The sequence below is a fragment of the Phaenicophaeus curvirostris genome, chromosome 13, assembly GCF_032191515.1.
Source record: "Phaenicophaeus curvirostris isolate KB17595 chromosome 13, BPBGC_Pcur_1.0, whole genome shotgun sequence".
Classification (NCBI taxonomy): Eukaryota; Metazoa; Chordata; class Aves; order Cuculiformes; family Cuculidae; genus Phaenicophaeus; species Phaenicophaeus curvirostris.
The window spans coordinates 7,251,591-7,273,244 of record NC_091404.1 but is presented as its reverse complement, the minus strand read 5'-3'; the positions used below and the strand labels follow the sequence as shown (position 1 = coordinate 7,273,244).

The 21,654-nt window shown below is 40.7% G+C and overlaps 1 protein-coding gene across 7 annotated transcripts in view; it reads left to right on the top strand.

Moving 5' to 3' along the window:
- Positions 1–21,654, top strand: part of GRIA3 (glutamate ionotropic receptor AMPA type subunit 3) — a 146,900-nt gene that overhangs the window by 1,809 nt on the left and 123,437 nt on the right. The window lies entirely within an intron of this gene.

The following is a 21,654-nucleotide window of genomic DNA, read 5'->3' as shown; positions in this document are numbered from 1 at the left end:
AGCTAGTATCTTGTTATAAATCAATTTCATGTTTTGAAAATCTTGTTTCTTTAGATTTTTGTTTGTTGGGGTTAGGGTAGTTCTTATAACCGTGTCCCACACTATATAATCAGAAGGCCAGACAAGTAGGTATTTTATCCTTCTAGGATTTCAGGTATTTTTCTGAGAAAGGTGATGGTTAGAAAATATACAGTAAGGAAATATTTGGATAAATTTTGGATTGATATTCTAACATATCCCCCATGTGACTGCTTCTTGCTAGTGCAGCATTACACTTTTTAGAGGGTTTTGAATTAGGACCTTTAAAACTTTTGCAGGGGGGTTAATTATATAATATCAAATAAAAACTTTTTTGTAAAGTGGAAAAAAATGATAAATAAAAGCGTGTCTCTACTTTGCATCTTACTCTACTAATCCTATCCAGCCTCAACAGCTCTTACAACAAACATCAGACTATTAATCCTTAATCAGTGTAATCCCTTCAAGAGGCTGTATCTCAAATGTAGCTTCCTAAATATCAATTATATGGATTTAAACTAAATACATTAAACTGGGTGATTAATTATTAATTGTTTTTTAAAAGTTCTACCAGCACTTCTTTACGGATCCCACCAAGACAAGTGAACCGTAGGCTCATTCAGCAGCGGTCAATGTATTGTTTAGTCGGTGTGCTTCTTGTCTTCTGACATGTAATGATTTTTGTCATTGCTCAGTGAAAGCTGTGGCAATTTTAGTAAGATAAGATGCTTCTCTGTAGTGTAGGGCTGCGTGTTCCAAGACACATATTACCAGTGTAGTAAAACTGGGAAAACTTAAACTCTGGAGAAACTGTAGACTAGAGGATACCAACCTACAGTAACTGGTTTAGAAATAGAAGATGTGAAAAAGAAACAGGAGGAGGAAGATGGAAAGAGGACCTTGTCCATAGCTATGTCAACCATCTGGTTGTAGTGTTGTTAGGAAACTAAAACAGTGAGTCCAAGTCATCAGTCGTATAGGTCTCAGTAGCTCAGAATGAAAAAAAACGGAAGAACAGTTGCTCTTTTTGGATCTGGAAGCAATTATCTTTGAAAGTTAGAGTGTTCATACATATCAGTGCATTAGAGTGAACTGACAGCTAACATGTAAAATGTTCTGGCCTAACTACCCTTAATCACCTCTGCACTTCCCAGTGGAGTGGCAGATAGTCTCAGGGTGCTGCTTCCTTCCATGAGGAATTCTTTCCACAACATTTTTACTTCTCTTAGAGATAAGCATAAATTGTATCCAGTGCTGTCACACAGCCATTTGATCAATATTTACAAATTGGCAGGGAACCATTGGAGAGAAACCTGCAGTGACTGGCTGCCTTCACTGGAGAGAGGGAGGCTATGACTGACTTTGTGGTGGGGCAGGTGAAGGGAAATCGGACGAAGCAGCATGTGTAGTGTGAGCCTAGTGCCTGTACTAGCTGGTATCCATAAAATAATAACTTTTCATTCTCCTTTGCTTTGATTTATATGATAGTGGTTGTAGTAAGTGTTCATGTGTGCAGGAGTTGAGGGGGTCTCTGCTCGAGAAAGACTCATGTTCTTGATGCACAGCTGCACATCCTGCTTGGTGCAATCTGGTGCATTCCAGAGGCAGGAGAAAAAAAATCTCTTCTGAAGTATGCTTGTAAGCCAGAGCTAAAACAACCACCTCTGGTAGGGCTTATCTGGCAACACCCCAAAATGGGAATAAACTTGTTTAGAAGCAGAAGATTCCTGCCCTAAGCCCCTCCCTCTCATTCCTTTTTCAGTTAAATGATGCATAATCTGATTCATGTACATGTATTCCCTGCTTCACTGCTGGCACCAAGCCCCTCTCTGTATATTTAATTTACACGCATGCATACAGTATTCATCCACACTGTATTTATCTGACCCCCTGTTTATATAGCTGTATGATATCTTAACAGAGAGCAAATGCAAACACGGATGAAAAATCCAGCGTATTTAAAGGTGAATTGAAGTTTATCTGTTGGCTCTGGGGAGATTTATTACATCTTTTAAAATATGCAGCTTTTTGCCATCACAGAAAACAGAAGGGAAGAAAGTTAACTTGACCTATGAATGAATAAAATCAAGTAAAACACGGATGTTATCTTTTCTTCAAAAATGCTTATGTAGGTTGCGAGATGGCTTTTTCAGAATAACTCAAATGTATAAATTCATCACTGAAGCATCTTTTATTATTTTCTTGTAATCTCTGATGAAGGATGTAAGTATTAAGGTTGAGTTATGTGTGCAGTTGTGTAGATCTTATTCCCTAGAAATAACCCGCGTATGTCTTTCTGCTCTGCACTTGTAGTGCACTACACTAACACTGCTCCAGCCTCTGCAGTGTCAGCTCATTAGCACACAGATCTCATATTCCCTCTCTGCACTGTCATTGCAAAAAATTGCTGTTGTACACCTTTACAGCCAACAAATGTGCACTTGTGTTATGTACAATTTTCAAGAAATATTTAGAAAAGTAAACTCAACCTTAGCCCCCATGGAATTTCTCGGAAGAAAACGTTAGTTTTCATTAAGATCTGTTGATCATGTAATGATAGTGGTGGGATATGTGCGGGTGAAAAGGGGCTGTGATTGCAGAATCTAATTAATCTACAGGCATATTCCATCTCTCGGTTAAACCTGAGAGCTGCAAATTCTTGTCCCATTAATTTTTCCGAGTCATTTCTCGTATATCTTCTGAACCCAGAAGGCTGTTTTATATTTTACTGAATGTTGATGTGTAGTCTTTTCCACAGACACTCATTCTTTAGGAGACCAAGGGAGGATACAATTACATGCTTACCTTAAGTAGCTAAAATCCTGTAAGTGATTGTATGGGCACTTCCTTGACAGGGTCTGATTTCAGTCTTTCTTTGAAAATTTTTTGTTAGCATCTTGTGTTTAATCTTTAAAATTCAGCTTGGAAGATTTTAATGGGGAAAGTGCCCGCTTGTTGTTCTGAGACCATTGCAGAAAATGATACCATAGGTCTAGTAGCAGGCCATTTTTCCAGTTTAACTGTGTTATCCCTTTCCCAAAGCACAGGTGCACGTGTATAAGTGTGTTCACATGCACATTCACCTGCACACGTGCGTGCATGCACACACGCACTTTTTCATTAGGTGCTGCTCAGCATTTCTTTTTGCCAGTGGGCGGATAATTTTCTTGCCTTGCATCTGTGCTCTCTTTGGCCAGCTGGCAGAGGATGCTGATGCTGAAAGTGGTCAGCTCCCTTCTGCCAAAAGCATAAGCATGTCTCACTGTGAGTCTTGCCAAACATGGGCTGTATACTGGTGTTTTTGTGTGAGTAGAGACCACAGGGCAGGTGCCTCACTCTCCCAATAAGGAATGCACTGTGGTTTTTCCCAGTGTTCTGTGGTAGAACACCTGGAAATGTGCTTTCTACACAAATCTGTTCATTACAGATTCCTGAAAATGCCTTTTGTGCTGCAGAACATGCTCAAGTATTGTATGTTACTGTGGGGTTACAAAGAAAATCATCTGCTTTAGCTTAGGGGTCAAAGCTTGTGCTATTTTTTTGGGTAGGTGGAAAGGGGAAGGGTGTGTTCCAACTATGTGGAAGCGCAGATGGTTTGTCTTTAGGCTGAATGTGATCTCGGTGTTAGCAGAGGGAACCATACTGCTTCTGAGTATATTTTATTATTTCTTGAATCAGTTTTAAAATAAGCTGATGCTGCACCCTCCACTGCACCCATAGTGTTTCCATACTGTTTAGATGTCAGGGCTCCATTTTACTCACGCTGTAGAGATGGAGAAAAATCTCATACAAATTTTTTTGAGGAACTCCGAATTCCCCAGCATGATGAGGAGCACCATTTACTCGTTCAGTTTCGGACAGATTTTGTGCTGATGCAGAAATGAAATTGTTCACTTTTCCAGCGTAGCACTGGGCCTGAAGGACCCGTGAGACTATTGGCGTGGGTTGGAGAGCTGCTGATTACCTATGCATTCTAATAAAATGTGTAACGGTGGCAGTTACCTCTAGGAGGAAATGGAGGTGCCATGATGGGAAACAAGCAAGTGACAGTAGCTTTTAACAGCAGCAAAATGCCACAGTCTTGTTGAAGGCTGATTTGGAAGCTTGTCCGAGAGCCACAGAAAACAGTTCTTTCCTCTGAGCTCACTGTGTTCGGTGTCTGGGAGGTGGGTGGCCATCCTACTGTAAGTGTAGGACTGTTATGCAAGAAGGTGTGAAATGAGGGAGCTGATGTATCTTTAATGGTTCTTTATTATCACAATCCGTTGATTTAACATTTTTCCATTTAAAGTACACATTTTGCCATTACCAATTTTGGAATGCTAATTTTGATTCAGTTAGGCATCCTTAAAATGCTTTAGAATATGTTATTTTTAAAGCAGCGACAGTTGGCTTTCATAGTTCAGTTTCAAACCAAGTCAACCATACAATTGAAAACTCAGGTTTGTTGATTGTGAGAGAGATGTTTATGTTGAATTTGTATTTGGTATTACAGCCCAAGACCAGTACTTTCTGTGCTGCGGTAACATATACATCATTAGAAGGCCCCGGCACCTTTTGAAGGGAGTTTGTAGCCTAAAACGTCCGTACCTGGTTTTGTGAGTTTTGATACACAGGGGCTTTTACCTCCACTGGAACCATGTAGAGATCTAAAACCAGAGATTTAAAAACTATTGATCTAGGACAAACCAGTCTCTGTGAAGCTGATGATGATCACTGCAGTGAAGCAATTTCCAGATTTCATCCATGGGGATTCTTTTTCTTCTACATGTGCATGTGTTACATTTCTCATCATAGGCAGAGGGATGCTTTCTTCAATTTTATCAGTCGCTTTATATTACCGTTGCTCTTCAGAATATAAGATGCCCTGGAAATCTGAAACTTCAAATCATCTTGGGGTTTTTCGTGTGCGGTCATCTGATGAAGACTCCAAAGTTAAACATTCGTGTTCAGCTGTTTGTAGTCATTGCGGTGTGGACACTATCTCAGAGCTTCATAGTGTGTACGTACTCTAGCCTGGCTGTAGCAGGGGTTTTTGGGGTATTTCCACCAGATATGCAGAGTTAATTTACCGGTGCATACCTGTATGTGAAACAGTCCAAGGCAGTGCGTGCCGTTTTAGTTGATCTCACCAAGATGTCATAAATAAACAGAGCAAGAGAGAAACTGGTAAGGTTTCTGTGTGAAGAGGAAGAGTGAATGTAGGAAGGAGCTATGTCAATGAATCCAACTAGCAGTCATTCCTGCATATCCTTCTTGTGGTGACGGAGGCACTGGGTCTATTTTATCTTAACTGCTTCTAAAATAGTGAGTGGCAACGTGCAGCCCTTACGCGTAAACTGCACGGGAGGCACAGTAGCCCTTATGTGTGAGGATCAACCTACAGGGACTCTGTGCTGCAGATAACTTGCCCAGACACTTGTAAAAAGGGTAAATTGCTCTCCTAGAATTGGATAATAGCCCAGGTGAGCGCTCTTCTGCTGGAACAGTGTGACCTATCTCGTCACTTGTATGTAATTATTTTGCTCTGCTATTTGGATGTTTCAGATAGACTGGAAGGTTTTTGTTTGTTTTTGGGTTTTTTCCAAACAATTTACAACCTGTTCACTTTCAGATCACGTGTAAGTTATGTGATTGCATTTGGATACTTCACCCTGCCCTTGTGTTGGGCTTGTGTTTGTTGGAGTTTATTCAAATACGAAACAAAAAAAGCAAAATAAAAAAGCAAGAACACCCCCTCCCAAACCCTCACCTACTATTCTGGCTTGTGAAAAACAAATTTAAATTAGCACTTACGAGTTTGCTGTCCTTGCCAGAAGACAACGTGTTCCCACTGACACACCTGGGAGAACATGTGTCATAGCTGTACAGCTATCTGTCACTTGACAAAGGAAAAATTTTCAGCTCCTTACCTGAAGTAAGCAAAGCTGTTGGAAAGAAAGCAAGTTTACTACTGAAAATTTCTTTGTCTCCCTCACAGCCCGAGTCTCCACTTCTGTAGCACAGAAGTGCTGGGTTCTTGCCTACCTAACCCACACTCAGTCTGCTCATTTGGGAGTGGGAACAAAAATCCATCTTTACTAGAACCATCGGAGCAAGTTGCCTGTTGATGTCTCCCAGGGAGGTCTGTAGAACTCGCTGTAGTCAGAATCTCACAGCTGCCAGATTTTTCAGCAGATAAGTGGTAGTGCATATCAGGGATTGGTTCCTTCCATGATTTCTCTGTCTGATTTCTATTTCAGAGATCTTAGTCTGAGATAGGTGCTGCAGCCCATTTAGTGAACATAGATCAGGTCTTACGAATCACAGGGTCACTGTATCTTCACGCACATCTTGATTGATCTTTGCACCTGCTGTGTATGCTGAATTTCTTAAAACTTTTCAGTGGTTCTTGTTTTCAATGTGGTTTTCTTCTGAGGGGGAGAGATGGCTTGGGGAGAGATGGTAATGAACTTCCTGTGGCCTCGTTACAGGAGAACGTGGTAAGATGTTGGTTTTTAGTGATTACAGGGGGTTTGTCTTCTTTGGCTTTACCACTTGTGTCACTAAGTTTGGATTCTAATGAAGTCTGATGGTCAGAAAACTCAAGCTCCCCTGCATTCTTTTTTCCCAGCAGTCAGATGAGAGCTAATTAGTGTCTATTGATTTGCAAAGGACTGACCCGGGGTCTAACCCTGCATTGGAATGAAACTGCTAGGGGGATTCTAAATTGTCTAGCATGTTTAATGCACTCGGCCATCTTTCTCTGGGGTGTTTGTGCAGTGGTCAGGTCACATCTCCAGAGTGGCTTCAGTGCCTTTGTGGAGTATGTCAAAAGGAGCTGGACCTGAGCAAATGCTGAATGAGCAGGCTGCTATCACACTTTGAATTTCTTTTTCAAAACATTGCTTTATTTGTGCCTATTTACTTAGAACTTGTTGGTGAATAATCATAAAAAGAAAAAATGTACGAGGTCATCCTATCCTAGCTGATCCTCTTTCTTTCCTGTTTCAGCCATGTCAGCAGCACGATTCTCTTGACTAATGGTAGTTTTCATATATATTGAATGCCTCGGCCAGCTCACACTGTTCCTCCATGGAACCATTATCCCACTGCTGTTATGTGCATCCTGGAAAGGAATTGTATATCCCAGAATGTTATGCTGCATGATTGGAAATGATGGGAGCTGCGTGACTTGCTAATCTTTCATTTCAGATGTAGTTCCAAGAGGGTTTTAAAGATTAGATTGGGAATCAACCAGAAAATTAGAGAATTAAAAATAAAAGATTTTTAAATGGCTTCAGAGTTCAAAAAAATGACTCTGTTTCAGTTAAGTCAAACATTTTGTTTTGGAAATGATGATTTCTGGGTTTTGTACGTCTTTTTTTGTTGACTGAAAGAATTTAGTGAAGTCTGTCCGAGTTAGCAGGATGTTTCTGCAGACGTGCATCTGCCTTTTTCAATATAAAAGCACCTGTTCTGCCCAATTTTTATAATGACATATAGATAATTGATGTGGGGAAGAAAACCCAAAACTCTGTGTTTTGGAAGAAGCAGTCTACTTTTTTCAGGGTATATAGTCCAAGATGATTGTGATGGATTTTATAGACAGACATTTTTTGTCAGATAAAGTGTGTATAGCATGTCTTTCCACACCATCTACAGGCAACTAACTTTATTACCTGGAGAGACAGTGAGATAAGCCCATAATCGATCAAAATGAGATCAGTTAACCCTCTTGAAGTTTTACACTGCTTCAGTTTGGTGCTCCAGGGACAGAAGTTGCGTTGTTTGAAGCATGAATCAGTACAGCTTTTCTACATGCAGAGGGTAGTAAATGTAGTGATGGTTTCTACAACCACAATGTCCTGTTTCCATTTGTATGCATCAAGTGTGCTTTACTGCCAGTTGTGTTGTGCTATATAACATAAAAGTAAGTTGCAAGCAGTGATAGGTAGTTGGGTATATCTGCAGTGGCCACTGGGACCTAAATGTTTTAGTGCTTCATTGTTCTACCCTAACAGAAGGAAAAAAACCCAACCCTTTATATCCTGTTAGATAAATAGGGACAGTCAAGGTACATAATGGAGTCTTCCTCTGGTCTGATTTACACCAGTGTAAATTTGGAGTAGCTCTGCAGGAGTTTGAAGGAGTGAAACCAGTAAGAGGTAAAAACAGAGTGGTCCCTTGTGGAGTGTTCCTAGCTTTAAGCCTCTGGATAAGTGGGGCATGTGGGTCCAGGACAGCTAATGGATTCTTCAAGGGAGACTCAGAAGATCTTAATCAGTTGTGCACCTCTTCTCCAGGACTCCCCAGGTTGTCCAGACTCTTGACTTCAACAGCTAACTGAATACACCCTTGTGTAGCATTGCACATATTTCTTCTTGGAACTTTGGGGAGTTTAACAAAACGTTCACGTTCAGCAGTAATAAGTGTCCCTTTATAAATGATGCTGGGTATCTCAGAAGTATCTGTAATAGACTGTGTAGGGCAGAATCTGCCAGGGAAAGATTTTGTTTTTCAACTGACACAAAGTAGTGTAAATCAAATAGTCTCCAGTGGAAAGTGCTGACCTTGCTTTTAGCAGAAGTTACTTATACCAGCTCTACTCCCAGATTTTCTTCCCCCCCCACCCCCTCCTTCCCCATATATGTGGTTTTGTAGCTGTGAACCTTTCACTGCTTCTCTCTCTCTCTCTCTGCATCAGTTTATGGATTTTGCAGTTCTTTTATGAATAGACGCTGTGTGACATTAAAGACCATACTCTTTTGTGAAATTTAACTCAGTGTCTCTTATGTGCTTGCATGAATAGTGATAGTCCTGATTGAAAAACATGGCATCTCTTTTTCAGTCGCTCTAGAGGTAATTCAAGAAAAGATCTCTGGCAAAACAGGATCTTTTGGCTGAAGCATAAAGCTAACATTTGAATCTATTTTCATCTATAAAAATACCCTGTATTTTTCATGAATAGTGAACCTATTGTGGGTAGTGATGCTGCTAGCTCCTGCATCCTGGTCGGGTTCCAGCTTGGATCATTATCAACATAAATCAGTTATTCTCCTGGAAGCTTTATTCAGATAAATTATCTGCACTTCCTGTCTTAAATTCTTATTGTGTTGTTCTGCAGTGCTAGCCCCTGTTTCACATAAGATGCATTTGAGATTTGAGTTGAGGCAATCTCTGCATACACTGGAGGATACAATTTGATATTAAAGTATATTTTCCTTGTGGGCTCTCTGAAAAGATTTTATGCTTCCTGGGTAATGTCTGGAGATTCCCTGTGTTAATAAGAATGGTTTTGTTAATTGATTCTAGAATCTGCTGCTCTGGAATAGTCTGCCTTAATTAGGATCTTCACAGGAGTTTAAAAGCGGCATCTTTTCTGGACAAAATTGCAAGCAGGATCAATATGATTTCTCCTTTCTGCTATGTGGTATCTAAAAAGGCTTGTATCAGGCCTCTCTACTTCTTGTGCATGCTGGGTTGAATTCAATCTATTGCAACGTTCTCTGTGAGGAGATTAAAATCTGCTTGGAAATAACTTAATTAAAAATGATTATTAATTGTGTTTTCAAGAAGCCTGTGTGAAGCTATGTGTGAAATATAAATCCGTCATTTCAGTTTCTCAGGAATTCTGTGTATGTGGAATGCACTTGCAAGAAGTATTGGAAGGCTCCAGAGACAGGAGACCTCCTTCTGCAAAATGGATATGAGAAGGGCAGTAGCAGTTTAAGGTTCTCTATTGCTATCCTGCCAGCCTCAGTCCTGGATGAAAGATGCTATAGAAGTATAAATTGTTAAGATCAAACCTCCTGGATAATCAGGAGACTGTGACTTTGTTCTGCGTGGCAGAGAAGGACCTGCAGTTCAGAGCTGCTGCCTGCCTTCTCTGCCGAGCCTGCAAGCAAAGGGTCAATTAGTGCCAGCTCCAGGAGCGCACTTCCAAAGGCCTGTGTCCACTTGGAACTGGTCACTTAAGCTCTCGTTATGGACTTGAGGTTAATAGCAGTATACAATGCTACTTAATCTTTTACTTGAAACCAAGAGACTTTATTTTACTGGTTTAGCCATCCTCTTTGCCAATTTGGGGCGTTTTTTTGTGACTAAGCCCAACTTTAAATCTCCTGGGGGAGTGTATCATGTTGTGCTGTGATGATTACAGTTCCAGTGTGCAGTGATTTATCACCAGTATGGAATAAAAAGCAGTAACTTTAAAATATTGATGATCAAAGCAATAAAGCAGCTTGATAAATACACCCATTCTTAAAAGCTGGCTTTTCTCTATGAATGGTCTGTGTACAATGTTGTTTTTAATAATATAATCAAGAGTTTCACAAAAACAGCCACTGCCTTTCCATTTACAAAGGCATCTTCCACAGCGTGGCCTGTCTCATTTCTCAGAGATGTAGAGGCACCAACTGGCTTGTGAGCTTCTCCTGTCCACTGGAAAGCAAGTGCCCTCTTTCTGAAGAATTTGATGCCATTAATCTTTTCCTGTCATCCATTATGTTAGAAACATCCCCCTGCAATGCTTTCTTGCTAAGGCTGGGTGTGCTGGTTGTCCTTCATGTTATACTCACTCTAAGCTCTTAAATTGGATAATGCTACAACTTGAAGATTATTGTAATTGCCAGGATATAAATTTTCTGAGCAACAGGCTTTAAGACTGCAAAGCGGTTGTAGTGGTTGCTTATCGCTGTAGATGGAACAATGTGACTCTTCACCCTTGGTGCAGCCGTGCTGTGGTTACCTGGATGTGCACACATACACTGGTGTTCCCTGCTCAGTTCAGAGGGCTTGGGCATTTCTGGAGAGCTCAGCTGGTGGAGTTTTCTTTGGAGCATTGCACTCTGTATGATGTCCATGAGAAAGGAATTGCTGCAGTCCAGTGCTGTACTGAGCTGTCTGCAGCAATGCCTCGTGGTGGCACAAATCCTGCCTGGAAGAAGGTGAGTGCACGCCAACCTCTAGGTTCTTGGGAGGACTGATCATTCCTTCCTTTTCCCTAGAGCATGCACCAGGCATCTTGTGACTTCTAACCAGTGAAATCAAGTAGGAAACTTAATAACTCTCCATGGTTAGGAGATTTTTCCTTCGGGAGAAGATCCATTTGGAGCCTCGGTGCCGATGACCTCCTGGTCTGCAGGCTGAGCTGAGCAGCAGTGGTGTTGCTATGCTAGCCCAGAGCCCAGCAGAGAGTCGCTTCAACCACAGCAATTGGATCTTTTTTCACTTCAGGGCTTTGGAAGTTTTCTTTGGGATCTGTGCTCTGCAGAGATTTTTTTTTTCTTTTCCCTTCAGTCAGCTGTCTTTAGTCCTTTTCTCTGTTCTTGCCTTGCTTTGATAGATAGAAGCAGATAGACCGTAATTTGAAAAAAAAAAAAAGGAGCTATTTCACTTCCCAGTGATAGCAAACGGGCCTGTGAATGGTGCCTTCTGTTCCCTGTCTGCCTGAGCTCACCTCGCACCCGTCAGCCTCAGCTTTAGCCTTGTTCCTGTTGAGCTGTTAGGTTTGTTTTGCTCTCAAAAGAGTTTCATACAGAGGTAGTTAAAGATCCCAAACTTGCTCGCGTTTCCACAGAAGCAGTGTTAGTTGTCCACAGCTTGGTTTTACTCAGATCGCCAGAGCTTCCTCTGAATGTGGTTTGACTTTTGATGCGGTTACAAATCCTTGAGATTGTGTGAGTTTCTGGCAGAGCTAGAGTCGCTGCAACATCGGAGCAATCCTGGTGCTTTCAGTGGAGCTGGTGTATAAATACAGTAACTGGGTGAATGGAAAGCTGATAGCATAGTTCTTCAGTATTTCTTTAGTTTCTTGCAGCCTGCCATGCCTTTTGCGCTGAAATGAGACTTCTGTAGCTCCCAGTGATGAACACCCTAAAACAAATGACCGAGATTAGTATTATTTATAGATAACCACCAAGATCATTCATTCCTCTCAAGCTGTTTATTTTTGGACAGCCCAGTGAAACTGATGAAATTGCCTGTTGTCTGAAATGCTTCTGCCAGTTGTTTGAATGAACAGTATTGATTATAGTTACAGGACTATTCATCTCTTACTGGCACGCATACAATACATGTATCATAAAAGTATTGTCTCTGTTGACAGCTGGGTTATGAAATGATACACTGAATTATACGTCCTTATAGGCTGTGTAAACATAGACTTCTTGGTTCTAATTCAGAAGTATTTAAAGTTACTTAAAGGAATACATAGCAGAGTATCAGACTCTGAAGAGTATTATAGTACCTTCATTAGAAACAACCAGTTAATAAATTTATGTTGAAATGAGCTGACACGATGGGAACCCCAACAGGTGCTAACTGATCTAAACAATCTCCTGCTGTGGAGGTGGAGAAAATCTTATTTATTAAAGGTGTAAAGGATTTGTTAGATGATGTTGATAGAAAAGAGACTCTTTAAACCTACTCTATTACTGCAGCTTTTTTTTTCTTTCCTAAATCAAAGAAAACCTTGAGGCAAGGCCTTTTTGTGGTGTATACAGTAGCAGTCTTCTAGCTTCACAGCAATTACCTTCATCTTTCTGTTTTTTTTATTTTAAAAAAATGCTATGATGCAGTGATCATATGCATCTACACTTACACTCAAAAGTTTTCCATTCTTCATTCTGTCGCTTGCTTAATGGCGTGTATCCCAGTTGCATGGGTTGCTCCATCACGTTGCCTTTTGCCGAGGGATTCACTGGAGAGAAGCTCAGCAGATGGCCCTTTGGCGGCAGCTTCTGTCCGTTTGCTGGAACAATCTGTTGTTCTAACTCAGAATGGGTTAGAACAAACCCCAAATGTTGAAATAAAAGCCTCTGTTGCATTTTAGAGGATGTGACCCTTCATTGATGCATTGCTGTATATTTAAAGGATTCATATTTTGAAAAACTGTGATGGTTAAATAAAGATTAGATAGATTTTTTTCAGTACTGTGCTTGAAAATTTCCATTGTCTTGCACTGTAGTCATGAGAGATCAAAAACATATTGAAGTGCTTGGAGCAACTTTTTCCTAAGTTTTTCTAACGCTTACTTGGTTATCTCTGAAATAAAACCATTGTTTCCAGCAGATGCCCTGAGAGCAGATTTACCCTATATATGCCTGAGCTAACTGGTACATTGAACGTAACTTGGAGGGTACACAGTGGTGACAGAGGTAACTGTAGAACGCTTGAGTGTTTTTTAACATATATTTTCAGTTGAAGTAAATTTGTTAAGGAATTGAATTTAAGGTTTTATACAATCTGTCCAAGTCACAGCTGGAGTAGATTGACTTAGCATGCCGTGTGTAAGTGGATGGGAGCATATTTATATCACCGTGATTCTTGTAATGGTACTTAACAGCTCTTTTTGGCAGTATAGGCGATAGGAATCTTTACAAATTTGTGTTGCTTGGTTGCCAAATGATCACATTCTTCTTCAGCTTGCGTTACCTATGATAGCTTTCAAATGGAATTTTTTTATCATAATTTCTGTTTTCCACAGTATAAGCTATCAATTTCCTGAAGACGAAAATAATTTTTTTTCTCTTGTTCTTTCATACTTTTTCTTCATAGTCTGAGGTTTTTCTTTACCAGTAAGTAATACATTTTTAACCAGGAAAAACTTCATTTAAGCAGTTCTTGTCCTTGGTATTTCAGATCCTAGCAAGCCACTCTGCCTGCTTTGCCTACTCAGTACTTCTGCTTTCTTTCCCTTTGCATCGGTCTCTGAAGTTGTTGTAGTACAATGGCATTAGTTGATGGTGGTTTATTTTTAAATTCTTTTAAAATTTAATCTCCTGTTATGAGACAGGATATTTACATGCTCATGCTCTGCAAAAGCAGATGAGTTAGTGGAATAAACGTCCTACACCTTCATGGGAGAACAGACCCTCCCCACCCCTGTGCTGTCATTGCACAGTTGGGTTCTGTGGATAATTTGTGCGGTGCAGTGGCTGTCAGGGTACAGTAGCGAGGATGAAACTCTAGCTACTGCACTTGGCAAAATTTAGGGGTCTCTTAAGCTGTGAATGATTCTGCTTAATTGTTCCAAAGCCTTCCCTGCTGAAGCGATGGATCAGAGCAGCATAAACTGAACCGTAGTGGTGGCTGAACTTGCTCCTGCTGCTTGTGAACCGGATCTACTGTAAATGCAAACAGTAGGTGCTCTTATCGCTGATTATATCGCTCTCCTTATTGCTGATTAAAGCCTGGATGCTGGTTTGACTGTTCAGCTGCAATATCAAGTTATCAAAAAGCTAACTTTGGAGTTGAAAAGCAGGTATTTTTGCTTGGTACATATTCTCAATACCTTTGGTTTTCTGGCTTCCTTGGCAGAAAGAACAGCTTGAGGGTGAAAAAATGCACAGTGGTGAATCTCTCCTTTTTCTTTTTTTAAAGTATGAAAAGCAGTGATATTTTCTACTGCTTAGTTCATGGTAGAGAAAGCTTCCTGGGAATCCTAAGGAAGGGCAGCCTTCCCTGAGTAGTATTTTCTCACTCTTCTGTGCAGCTGCAGTATGACTGATTCTGTCCTGCTTGTCTTATAAAGATACAAGATCAATTATGATAATAAGGATTACACACGATGGTTATCTGGATTCATAAGAGAAGAATAGCAGAGAGGGAAGTAGGGAAGGGCAATATTATTATTTGAGAGAATGCTTGTACACAGCTTGTAATTAAAAATATTAATGCGTGATATTCTTCAATGTTCTGTGCACTTCTCCATGAAGATGTTAACAGCTTGTTGGAGAATTTGTATGTTGAAATTGGGCATTCTAATGTCCAAACTTGCCTTTCAACAGTCTGCTCAGCTGTATAAAATGTTGGGTGGATATTCTGATTCAGGCCCCTACTTTGTTCTTTGCCTGTAGCAATATCCATTGCAAGAGCCAGTGTGCTGGTGCATAGTCTCCACCATGATCTTCCATTAGATGTCAGTCAAATCTCTGCTTCTGGATGTGTTCTTGTCTTTCAAGAAAGTGAGACCACGTGGGCTTGCTTAGCTTAAATAACCGATTATTTTTCAGATCTAGTTAATCACAAGCCGAGGTTCTTCACCTGAACAGTCTTTCCAGGGCCATCTTTTCAAGTAGCCTTTTCTAGTCCTAGGCATCAATTTAACTTTTTAAAACACAGAAACTTTGACTATGGTGTTTTAGAGCAAGAACCCTTACTTTCTAAATCAAGTTTCCTCTTATGGTAGATTTTCCTTATTTTTTTTAAAAGTCTAATTTTTTTTTTCAGACCAAACTTGTGTTTATTCTTTTCCACTGCAATTGCCATGGATTAACTGCACACCTCCTGTGCTTATATGAAGGAAAAAAACTTTAAAATTATATGTACAGTGGCATCATTGTGTATATGACTGTAATCATTAATGTTTCCTAATAAGCTACACAGCAATATGATTGCTTGATTTCTGAGAAGTGTCATAAAGATGAGTTAAGTTTTATGAGATGAGATGAATTTCTCACTTGCTTCCCCACTGGTCTCCCAAAACTGATATTCAGAAATAAATCTTTAAGGAGAAGAATTTAATTATCTGCATTTCCCACATCATTGGCTCTAATTAACTGGCTACGCTTTGGATTCTTTCCTTCATTTGGGAAGTTTGAATGCACACTGTAAACAGGCTGGTTTTAGAAAGAGAATGTGGCTTGTCAGAAGGCTACAACTCTGTACAGCATGATGAGGTTCACTTATTGGCTTGACCCAGCACATTCATTCTGCTAAGCTGAAATAATGAGAATCTTAGATACTGTACTTATTTACATGTATTTGAACTGTCCTTTTTGTAAAAGAAAATATTTTTATTTATTACCAGCAGTTTAATGATTTCTCTTCATTGCCTAGTAATATACTCCATGTTATGTTTTTATTCAAAGTTAACTGTAATAGCAGAATATTTTTTAAGAATAGTTTTGGGGACTGGGAGGCAGAAAGGAGAGGACCATGGAATTGAAGGGAATCCACAGCTTAGAAGAGGTTCCAGAGCCAAGAGAGTTAAATTGTGCCTTTTTCAAAGGTGCAAAATTTCTTGAAAGTACTCCCTTCTAGGGCACGACCTCGGTGTGTTTGCTGGTGCTGCTTTGAAACATTTTCAATTCATGTATCATGGGTAGATTTTATGGAAGGGAAGTTTTCTTTCTCAAGAACAGAAATGAAATTGTAGTTGCTTCTTTTGGAACTAATGTGTAGTCTGTATCTGTATATTTATGGCTACTGAATTATCCTGCTTCTGTCGATCTCTTTCTGTTCCCGTAGTCCCTTGACAAAATAACAGGTCAGATGCTGAATATTTTGATTCCTCCAGAGTAGAGAGGAGGCTTCTGTCAGTTGGTCACCATCTGAATCTATGTAAAACCTGAGAATTTTAATGGAAGGAAAGATTTTTATCGAACCTACATCAAAACAGAATAAAATCCCAAAGGTTCTGTGCTTAAAGAGACACCATGAATTTATGTATTACATATACTCTGTGTAGAAGTGTCTTTCTTGCCATCTTTACTGATAGCACCTACATGACTGTCATAGGAAGAAACCAGAGGGGGGTAAAAACATTTCTTTTTCTTTTCTCATTTATTTTTTGCAAGTAGCAGCAATTTCTGACCTGTTGCAGGATTGCATCCCGGTGTTAGTTACTCCCATCACTTTCTGTCTTCATTTTTTATACAGTAACAAGAAAAAGAGGAAGAACTGTATATACAAGTATGCTGTTAAATCCATACAATTTTTTGAGAGAGCTGGGCTGAGGGAGGGTCTTGAAACTGCATTGAAAATGATTTTGAATCCAGCTGAGAATGAAACAAATACTTAAAAAAGGATGAGAAAAAGAAGTTGGGATAACACAAATTTACTACTCAAACAAAGAAAAATAAACTATTCCAGTACAGTAACTCAAATCCTGATTGCTTCTCCATAATAGGATGACTTCAATAGGATTTAATTTAAGACTAGTTGCGTTAAGCTATGGAAAAATGCAGAGCTAGGAAGGGGTGATTTTGTTTGTTTTTAAATTATTTTGATGGTTATGAAATAATCTGAGAATTTTCAGTTCATGGAGGTTGTAATTTGGTTTGCTTGAAGTGGTTTCTGGAGGTCTCAAGACTTCTTGAAATATTGGGCTGACAGTGCTTAATGAAAGCTAGTGACAGCCTAACTGCATTAGCATTTCTGGCGTGTTTTTGCAGACGTCTTGGTTTAGTGGAAAACTGTAGAGGTCAGGAGCTTGCTGCATGTCCATACAGTTACTCCAGGGTTCAAAACCATGCTCTTAACCAGAAATGGTGTTACAAATATGTTACTCTAATGAGGAAGATTAGAAGCAAATCAGAATATTTTTGAATGTTCCACACTTACTGCAGATTCAGCAGTGAGTTCAGCCCCAGAGGCAGAGTGGCATAATAGAGGGACTTGAATGCCTGTTTTTCTTTTTGAGGTGATCTCTGTAGAACAGGACGTAAGAAATATTGTCTGGGCTTCTTTGGGAGCTTGGAAGAGCTGATAAATTCATCAGTCCTTTTTAAGAAGCTCTGCTGGAGGGTTTAAATCTTCATGTCTTCAATTTATTAAGCTATTACGAGAAAGTCATTCCATTGTTATCAAATTCATATTTTCTTATAGAAGTTTCTATGCTATTTTTGTTACAGAAGGGTATTGTCTCACTGGTAACATTGCCAGTGGGAAGGAGGGCTCAAATTGGCTCATGTAAATGGCAAACATACAGAGAAATTGGGGTATGAAGAAGTCTTCTGTACCTATAACTGACATTTCTTGGAAAAATGAGGTCTCTGATGCCTTCTGTTATAGTCTGGAGAGACACTTCACATAGTCTATTAATCTGTCTGAAAAGCTTTACTGCCCGGGTTCGCCAAGTAAGTCCTATTCTGAGGCCTACAAAATTTTCAAGTTCAAAAATAATCTTTTGATGGACCACTTTGAAAAGCCTGACACTGTCAGGGAGTCTGAGACAAGGAAAATTCAGTTACAGTAGGCTGGCATTAGCTCCATACAATGCATTAATTTAAACAAATACAAACACACATTGTCATAGTCCTTTCTGTTGTCTGCTATTTCAATAGGCTGGGTAGAATTACTTAAAATATGTCTATATGTGGAGAAAGAGAGATTTCCTGGCTCAGAACATAAGTTTATGATGAGCGGCTTTTTGCTAAATGATGTGGATGCTTCTCTTTGTGACCAAGGGCATGAGGTTTAACAAGGCCAAATGCCGAGTCCTGCACTTGGGGCACAACAACCCTGTGCAGTGCTACAGACTGGGAGAAGTCTGGCTGGAAAGCTGCCTGGAGGAGAGGGACCTGGGGGTGTTGGTTGACAGCGACTGAACATGAGCCAGCAGTGGCCCAGGGGGCCAAGAAGGCCGATGGCATCTTGGCTTGGATCAGAAACGGCGTGACCAGCAGGTCCAGGGAGGTTCTTCTCCCTCTGTACTCAGCACTGGTGAGACCGCTCCTCGAATCCTGTGTTCAGTTCTGGGCCCCTCACCACAAGAAGGATGTTGAGGCTCTGGAGCGAGTCCAGAGAAGAGCAACAAAGCTGGTGAAGGGGCTGGAGAACAGGCCTTATGAGGAGTGGCTGAGAGAGCTGGGGGTGTTTAGCCTGGAGAAGAGGAGGCTGAGGGGTGACCTCATTGCTCTCTACAACTACCTGAAAGGAGGTTGTGGAGAGGAGGGAGCTGGGCTCTTCTCCCATGTGACAGGGGACAGGACAAGAGGGAATGGCCTCAAGCTCCGCCAGGGGAGGTTCAGGCTTGACATCAGAAAAAAATTTTTCACAGAAGGGGTCATTGGGCACTGGCAGAGGCTGCCCAGGGAGGGGGTTGAGTCACATTCCCTGGAGGTGTTTAAGGGACGGGTGGATGAGGTGCTGAGGGACATGGTTTAGTGTTTGATAGGAATGGTTGGACTCGACGATCCTGGGGGTCTTTTCCAACCTAGTGATTCTATGATTCTGTGACTTTTACACTGATTTTAGCAAAAGGAAAATACTTTAAATTCAGAATCATTGATCTATAAAACCTGGGAGGTATTTTGAAAAATTTAACATGTTTATATTTGGTAGGACTTGGGTGTCTTTAGTTATGGTAAGAAGTCATTAGTAGTCTCTAACTGGAGTCACATACCATCACAAATCAGTTTCTATTCTGTTGTGCATAGCAAGCTGATTTTTTTTTAAAGGTTATTTGAAAGTGAGCTGAAAAATTTATCAAGTTCATTGAGTTCATGAAACGGTTCCTGCTATGCATACGCCTGTGCCTGCTGTGAATAAAGGCGTCCTTGCTGACAGCGCCCAGCCATGTCATCCAAACTGGCAGCATTCCTCTCCGGTTTGCTATCTCTCCATGAGATCCTTCCTCTATTTAGCGCAGTTTGTTCAGTGTTTGACTCCTGGAACAGGTGATGCTGCAGATAATGGATAACCAGCAATGGGGACAAGCCTTCAGGGTGGTGGGGTTCTGCTGCAAGAGCCCATCCTGCAGCTGAGAGCAGAGCGAGAGCAGTGGTGCAAGTGTGTGAGGATTTTCCTTAAGACAGAGGCATTTATTGCTTCCCGTCATCCGCACTGCTGCAGTTAAGCTGTTTGGGGCTGGTTGGCTGGCTATAGGAACCGCTGTCATCGGGGTATGGCAGTGACATTTCAGGCTGTTGCTCCAACTTTGTGCTGGGTTGGGTACTGTACGGTTGTGTTAGAGATGCTGGTAAGACTCATCTGCTTCTTCCTTGGCTGTACAATAACCCCTAAATGGGCTAATTCCTTATCGAATGGCAAGGGACTGGTTGGGAGTCACTGGAGTGACTTACTGAGGGAAGGATCCACAGTGCATTTCTAAATTCATGCTTGTTTTCTGCCATAAGGATTAGAGATTTTGTTCCCACAGCCAGAGAAGACTTGGATGGTGTTGTGGTTCCTTGGTTGTTTTGGACTTCCTCACATCAGTTTACCTCTGCCTCCTGAGTTTACGGTGTTGTTGCAGGATGTGTGGAATTTGTTGGTGTATACAAGCAAGGTGTTAGCAGATTTAGTGATTGTTGTGAAAAGCGAGGGATGAGAATTTCTTAGATACTTCTAATAAGTGTTGCTATTACAGAGGGGTTTGGATTAAGGATGCTAATGCATCTCTGAGAATGGAGCACATCTGTGAACCAAGAGGCTAAGGAGTGAGTTCCAACATTTATTTTAGTAGCAACAAAGTTGCTTAAATTTGTGTTTTATTTAAATGCAAAGGTACATCACATTAAAACAGGCTTATGTTTGAAACACAGTACAAGTTATTAAATCAAATCACATATTAGAAACTCATAGTGTGAAACCACTAAGCAGTTTACAGTGAGCAGACTGGTTAACTGTATATACACGACAACAAGAATTCATGACGTAGCTGATATTAACCTTTATGAGTATTTGGTATGGAGTGCGCACAATCTAACCTATCGAGTTCCACTTTTTCAATCAAAAGAACTGCCAGCAACTTCAGGTGTTGTTTGCAGAAAAGATTAAAATAAAGGGACGACCAAGATGCTTTTGCACATAAAACTTTGCTTCCCTGAGTCACCTGAAAATTTTCAAGAGGAACCAAGGTTTCAGGCTTAGGAGCCTCTTGTGTAGGAGAATGTGGATGTGAAGCTTCAATTGTTACCCATTGATGATAAGCCATGGTATGAACGAAGTGTGTACCTTGGTAACTTTGAATGTCAGAGTATTTTCAGAGGAACACTTGTGTGTTACTGCTGTTTCAGATATGGAGGATCTGTAATGGAGATAGAATAATCCACATTTTTTAAAAATAGCAGTAGTTTTGCATTCATTTGTATTTATGTTGATGAGACTACAAACATGATGAGATTGCAGCAGTATCCTCTGGCCTGGGTGGTGCTTGCGAATAAAAGAGCTGCTAACTTAGAGCACTGGAAGTTACAGAAGTCTTCTTATTTTCTGCTAACAACTTGCAGGTTTGAGAGAGAGAGATGGGAGAAAGGGCTGTTCTTTGAAGTCACTGATGTGCAGGTGTACTCCTGCTAGGAGAGGTTTTAGGTGTTAACAGAGGAGGTTTAGAGGTGTTAACTAGGGAAGTGTGCGAGTGCTGTGGTGTAAATCATAGAATTGTAGAATAGTTAGGTTTGGAAGGGACCTTAAAGATCACCTAGTTCCAACCCCCCTGCCATGAGCAGGATCATCCCACTAAATCAGACTGAATCGCGTGGGTGCCGCTAGTACAGCTCGGTTGTGATGCATCACTGGCAGAGGACCTCCATCACTGAGGCGAGCCTCTTGCTGATTTGACCCTCAGCCCTCATTCACTGCCTTCTGCACACACTTCAGTCTGTGTCTGTTCATCAAAACACTGATGTGTGTGCTTTAATTTGTGCATGCAGCTGTAGGATGCAGGTCATTCAGTAAAGCCTTGCTGGTGTCACTGAAGCAATTCCGTGCCTGTAGACGAAGGTTCACCAGAATGCGGTTTTTCAGGTGTGTGTGGTTCCAGAGAAATTAAGGTGCTGCCCCATGCTGCCATTGTCTCAGAACACACTAGATTTTGATGAGAACTTCTACAATCTCTTGAGTAGAACCAAAGGGCTGCTAGTCTCCTTTGATATGAGGCATTTAGCTCTTCTCTGTCAATGGAAGATAGGAGGAGTTCCATTTCTC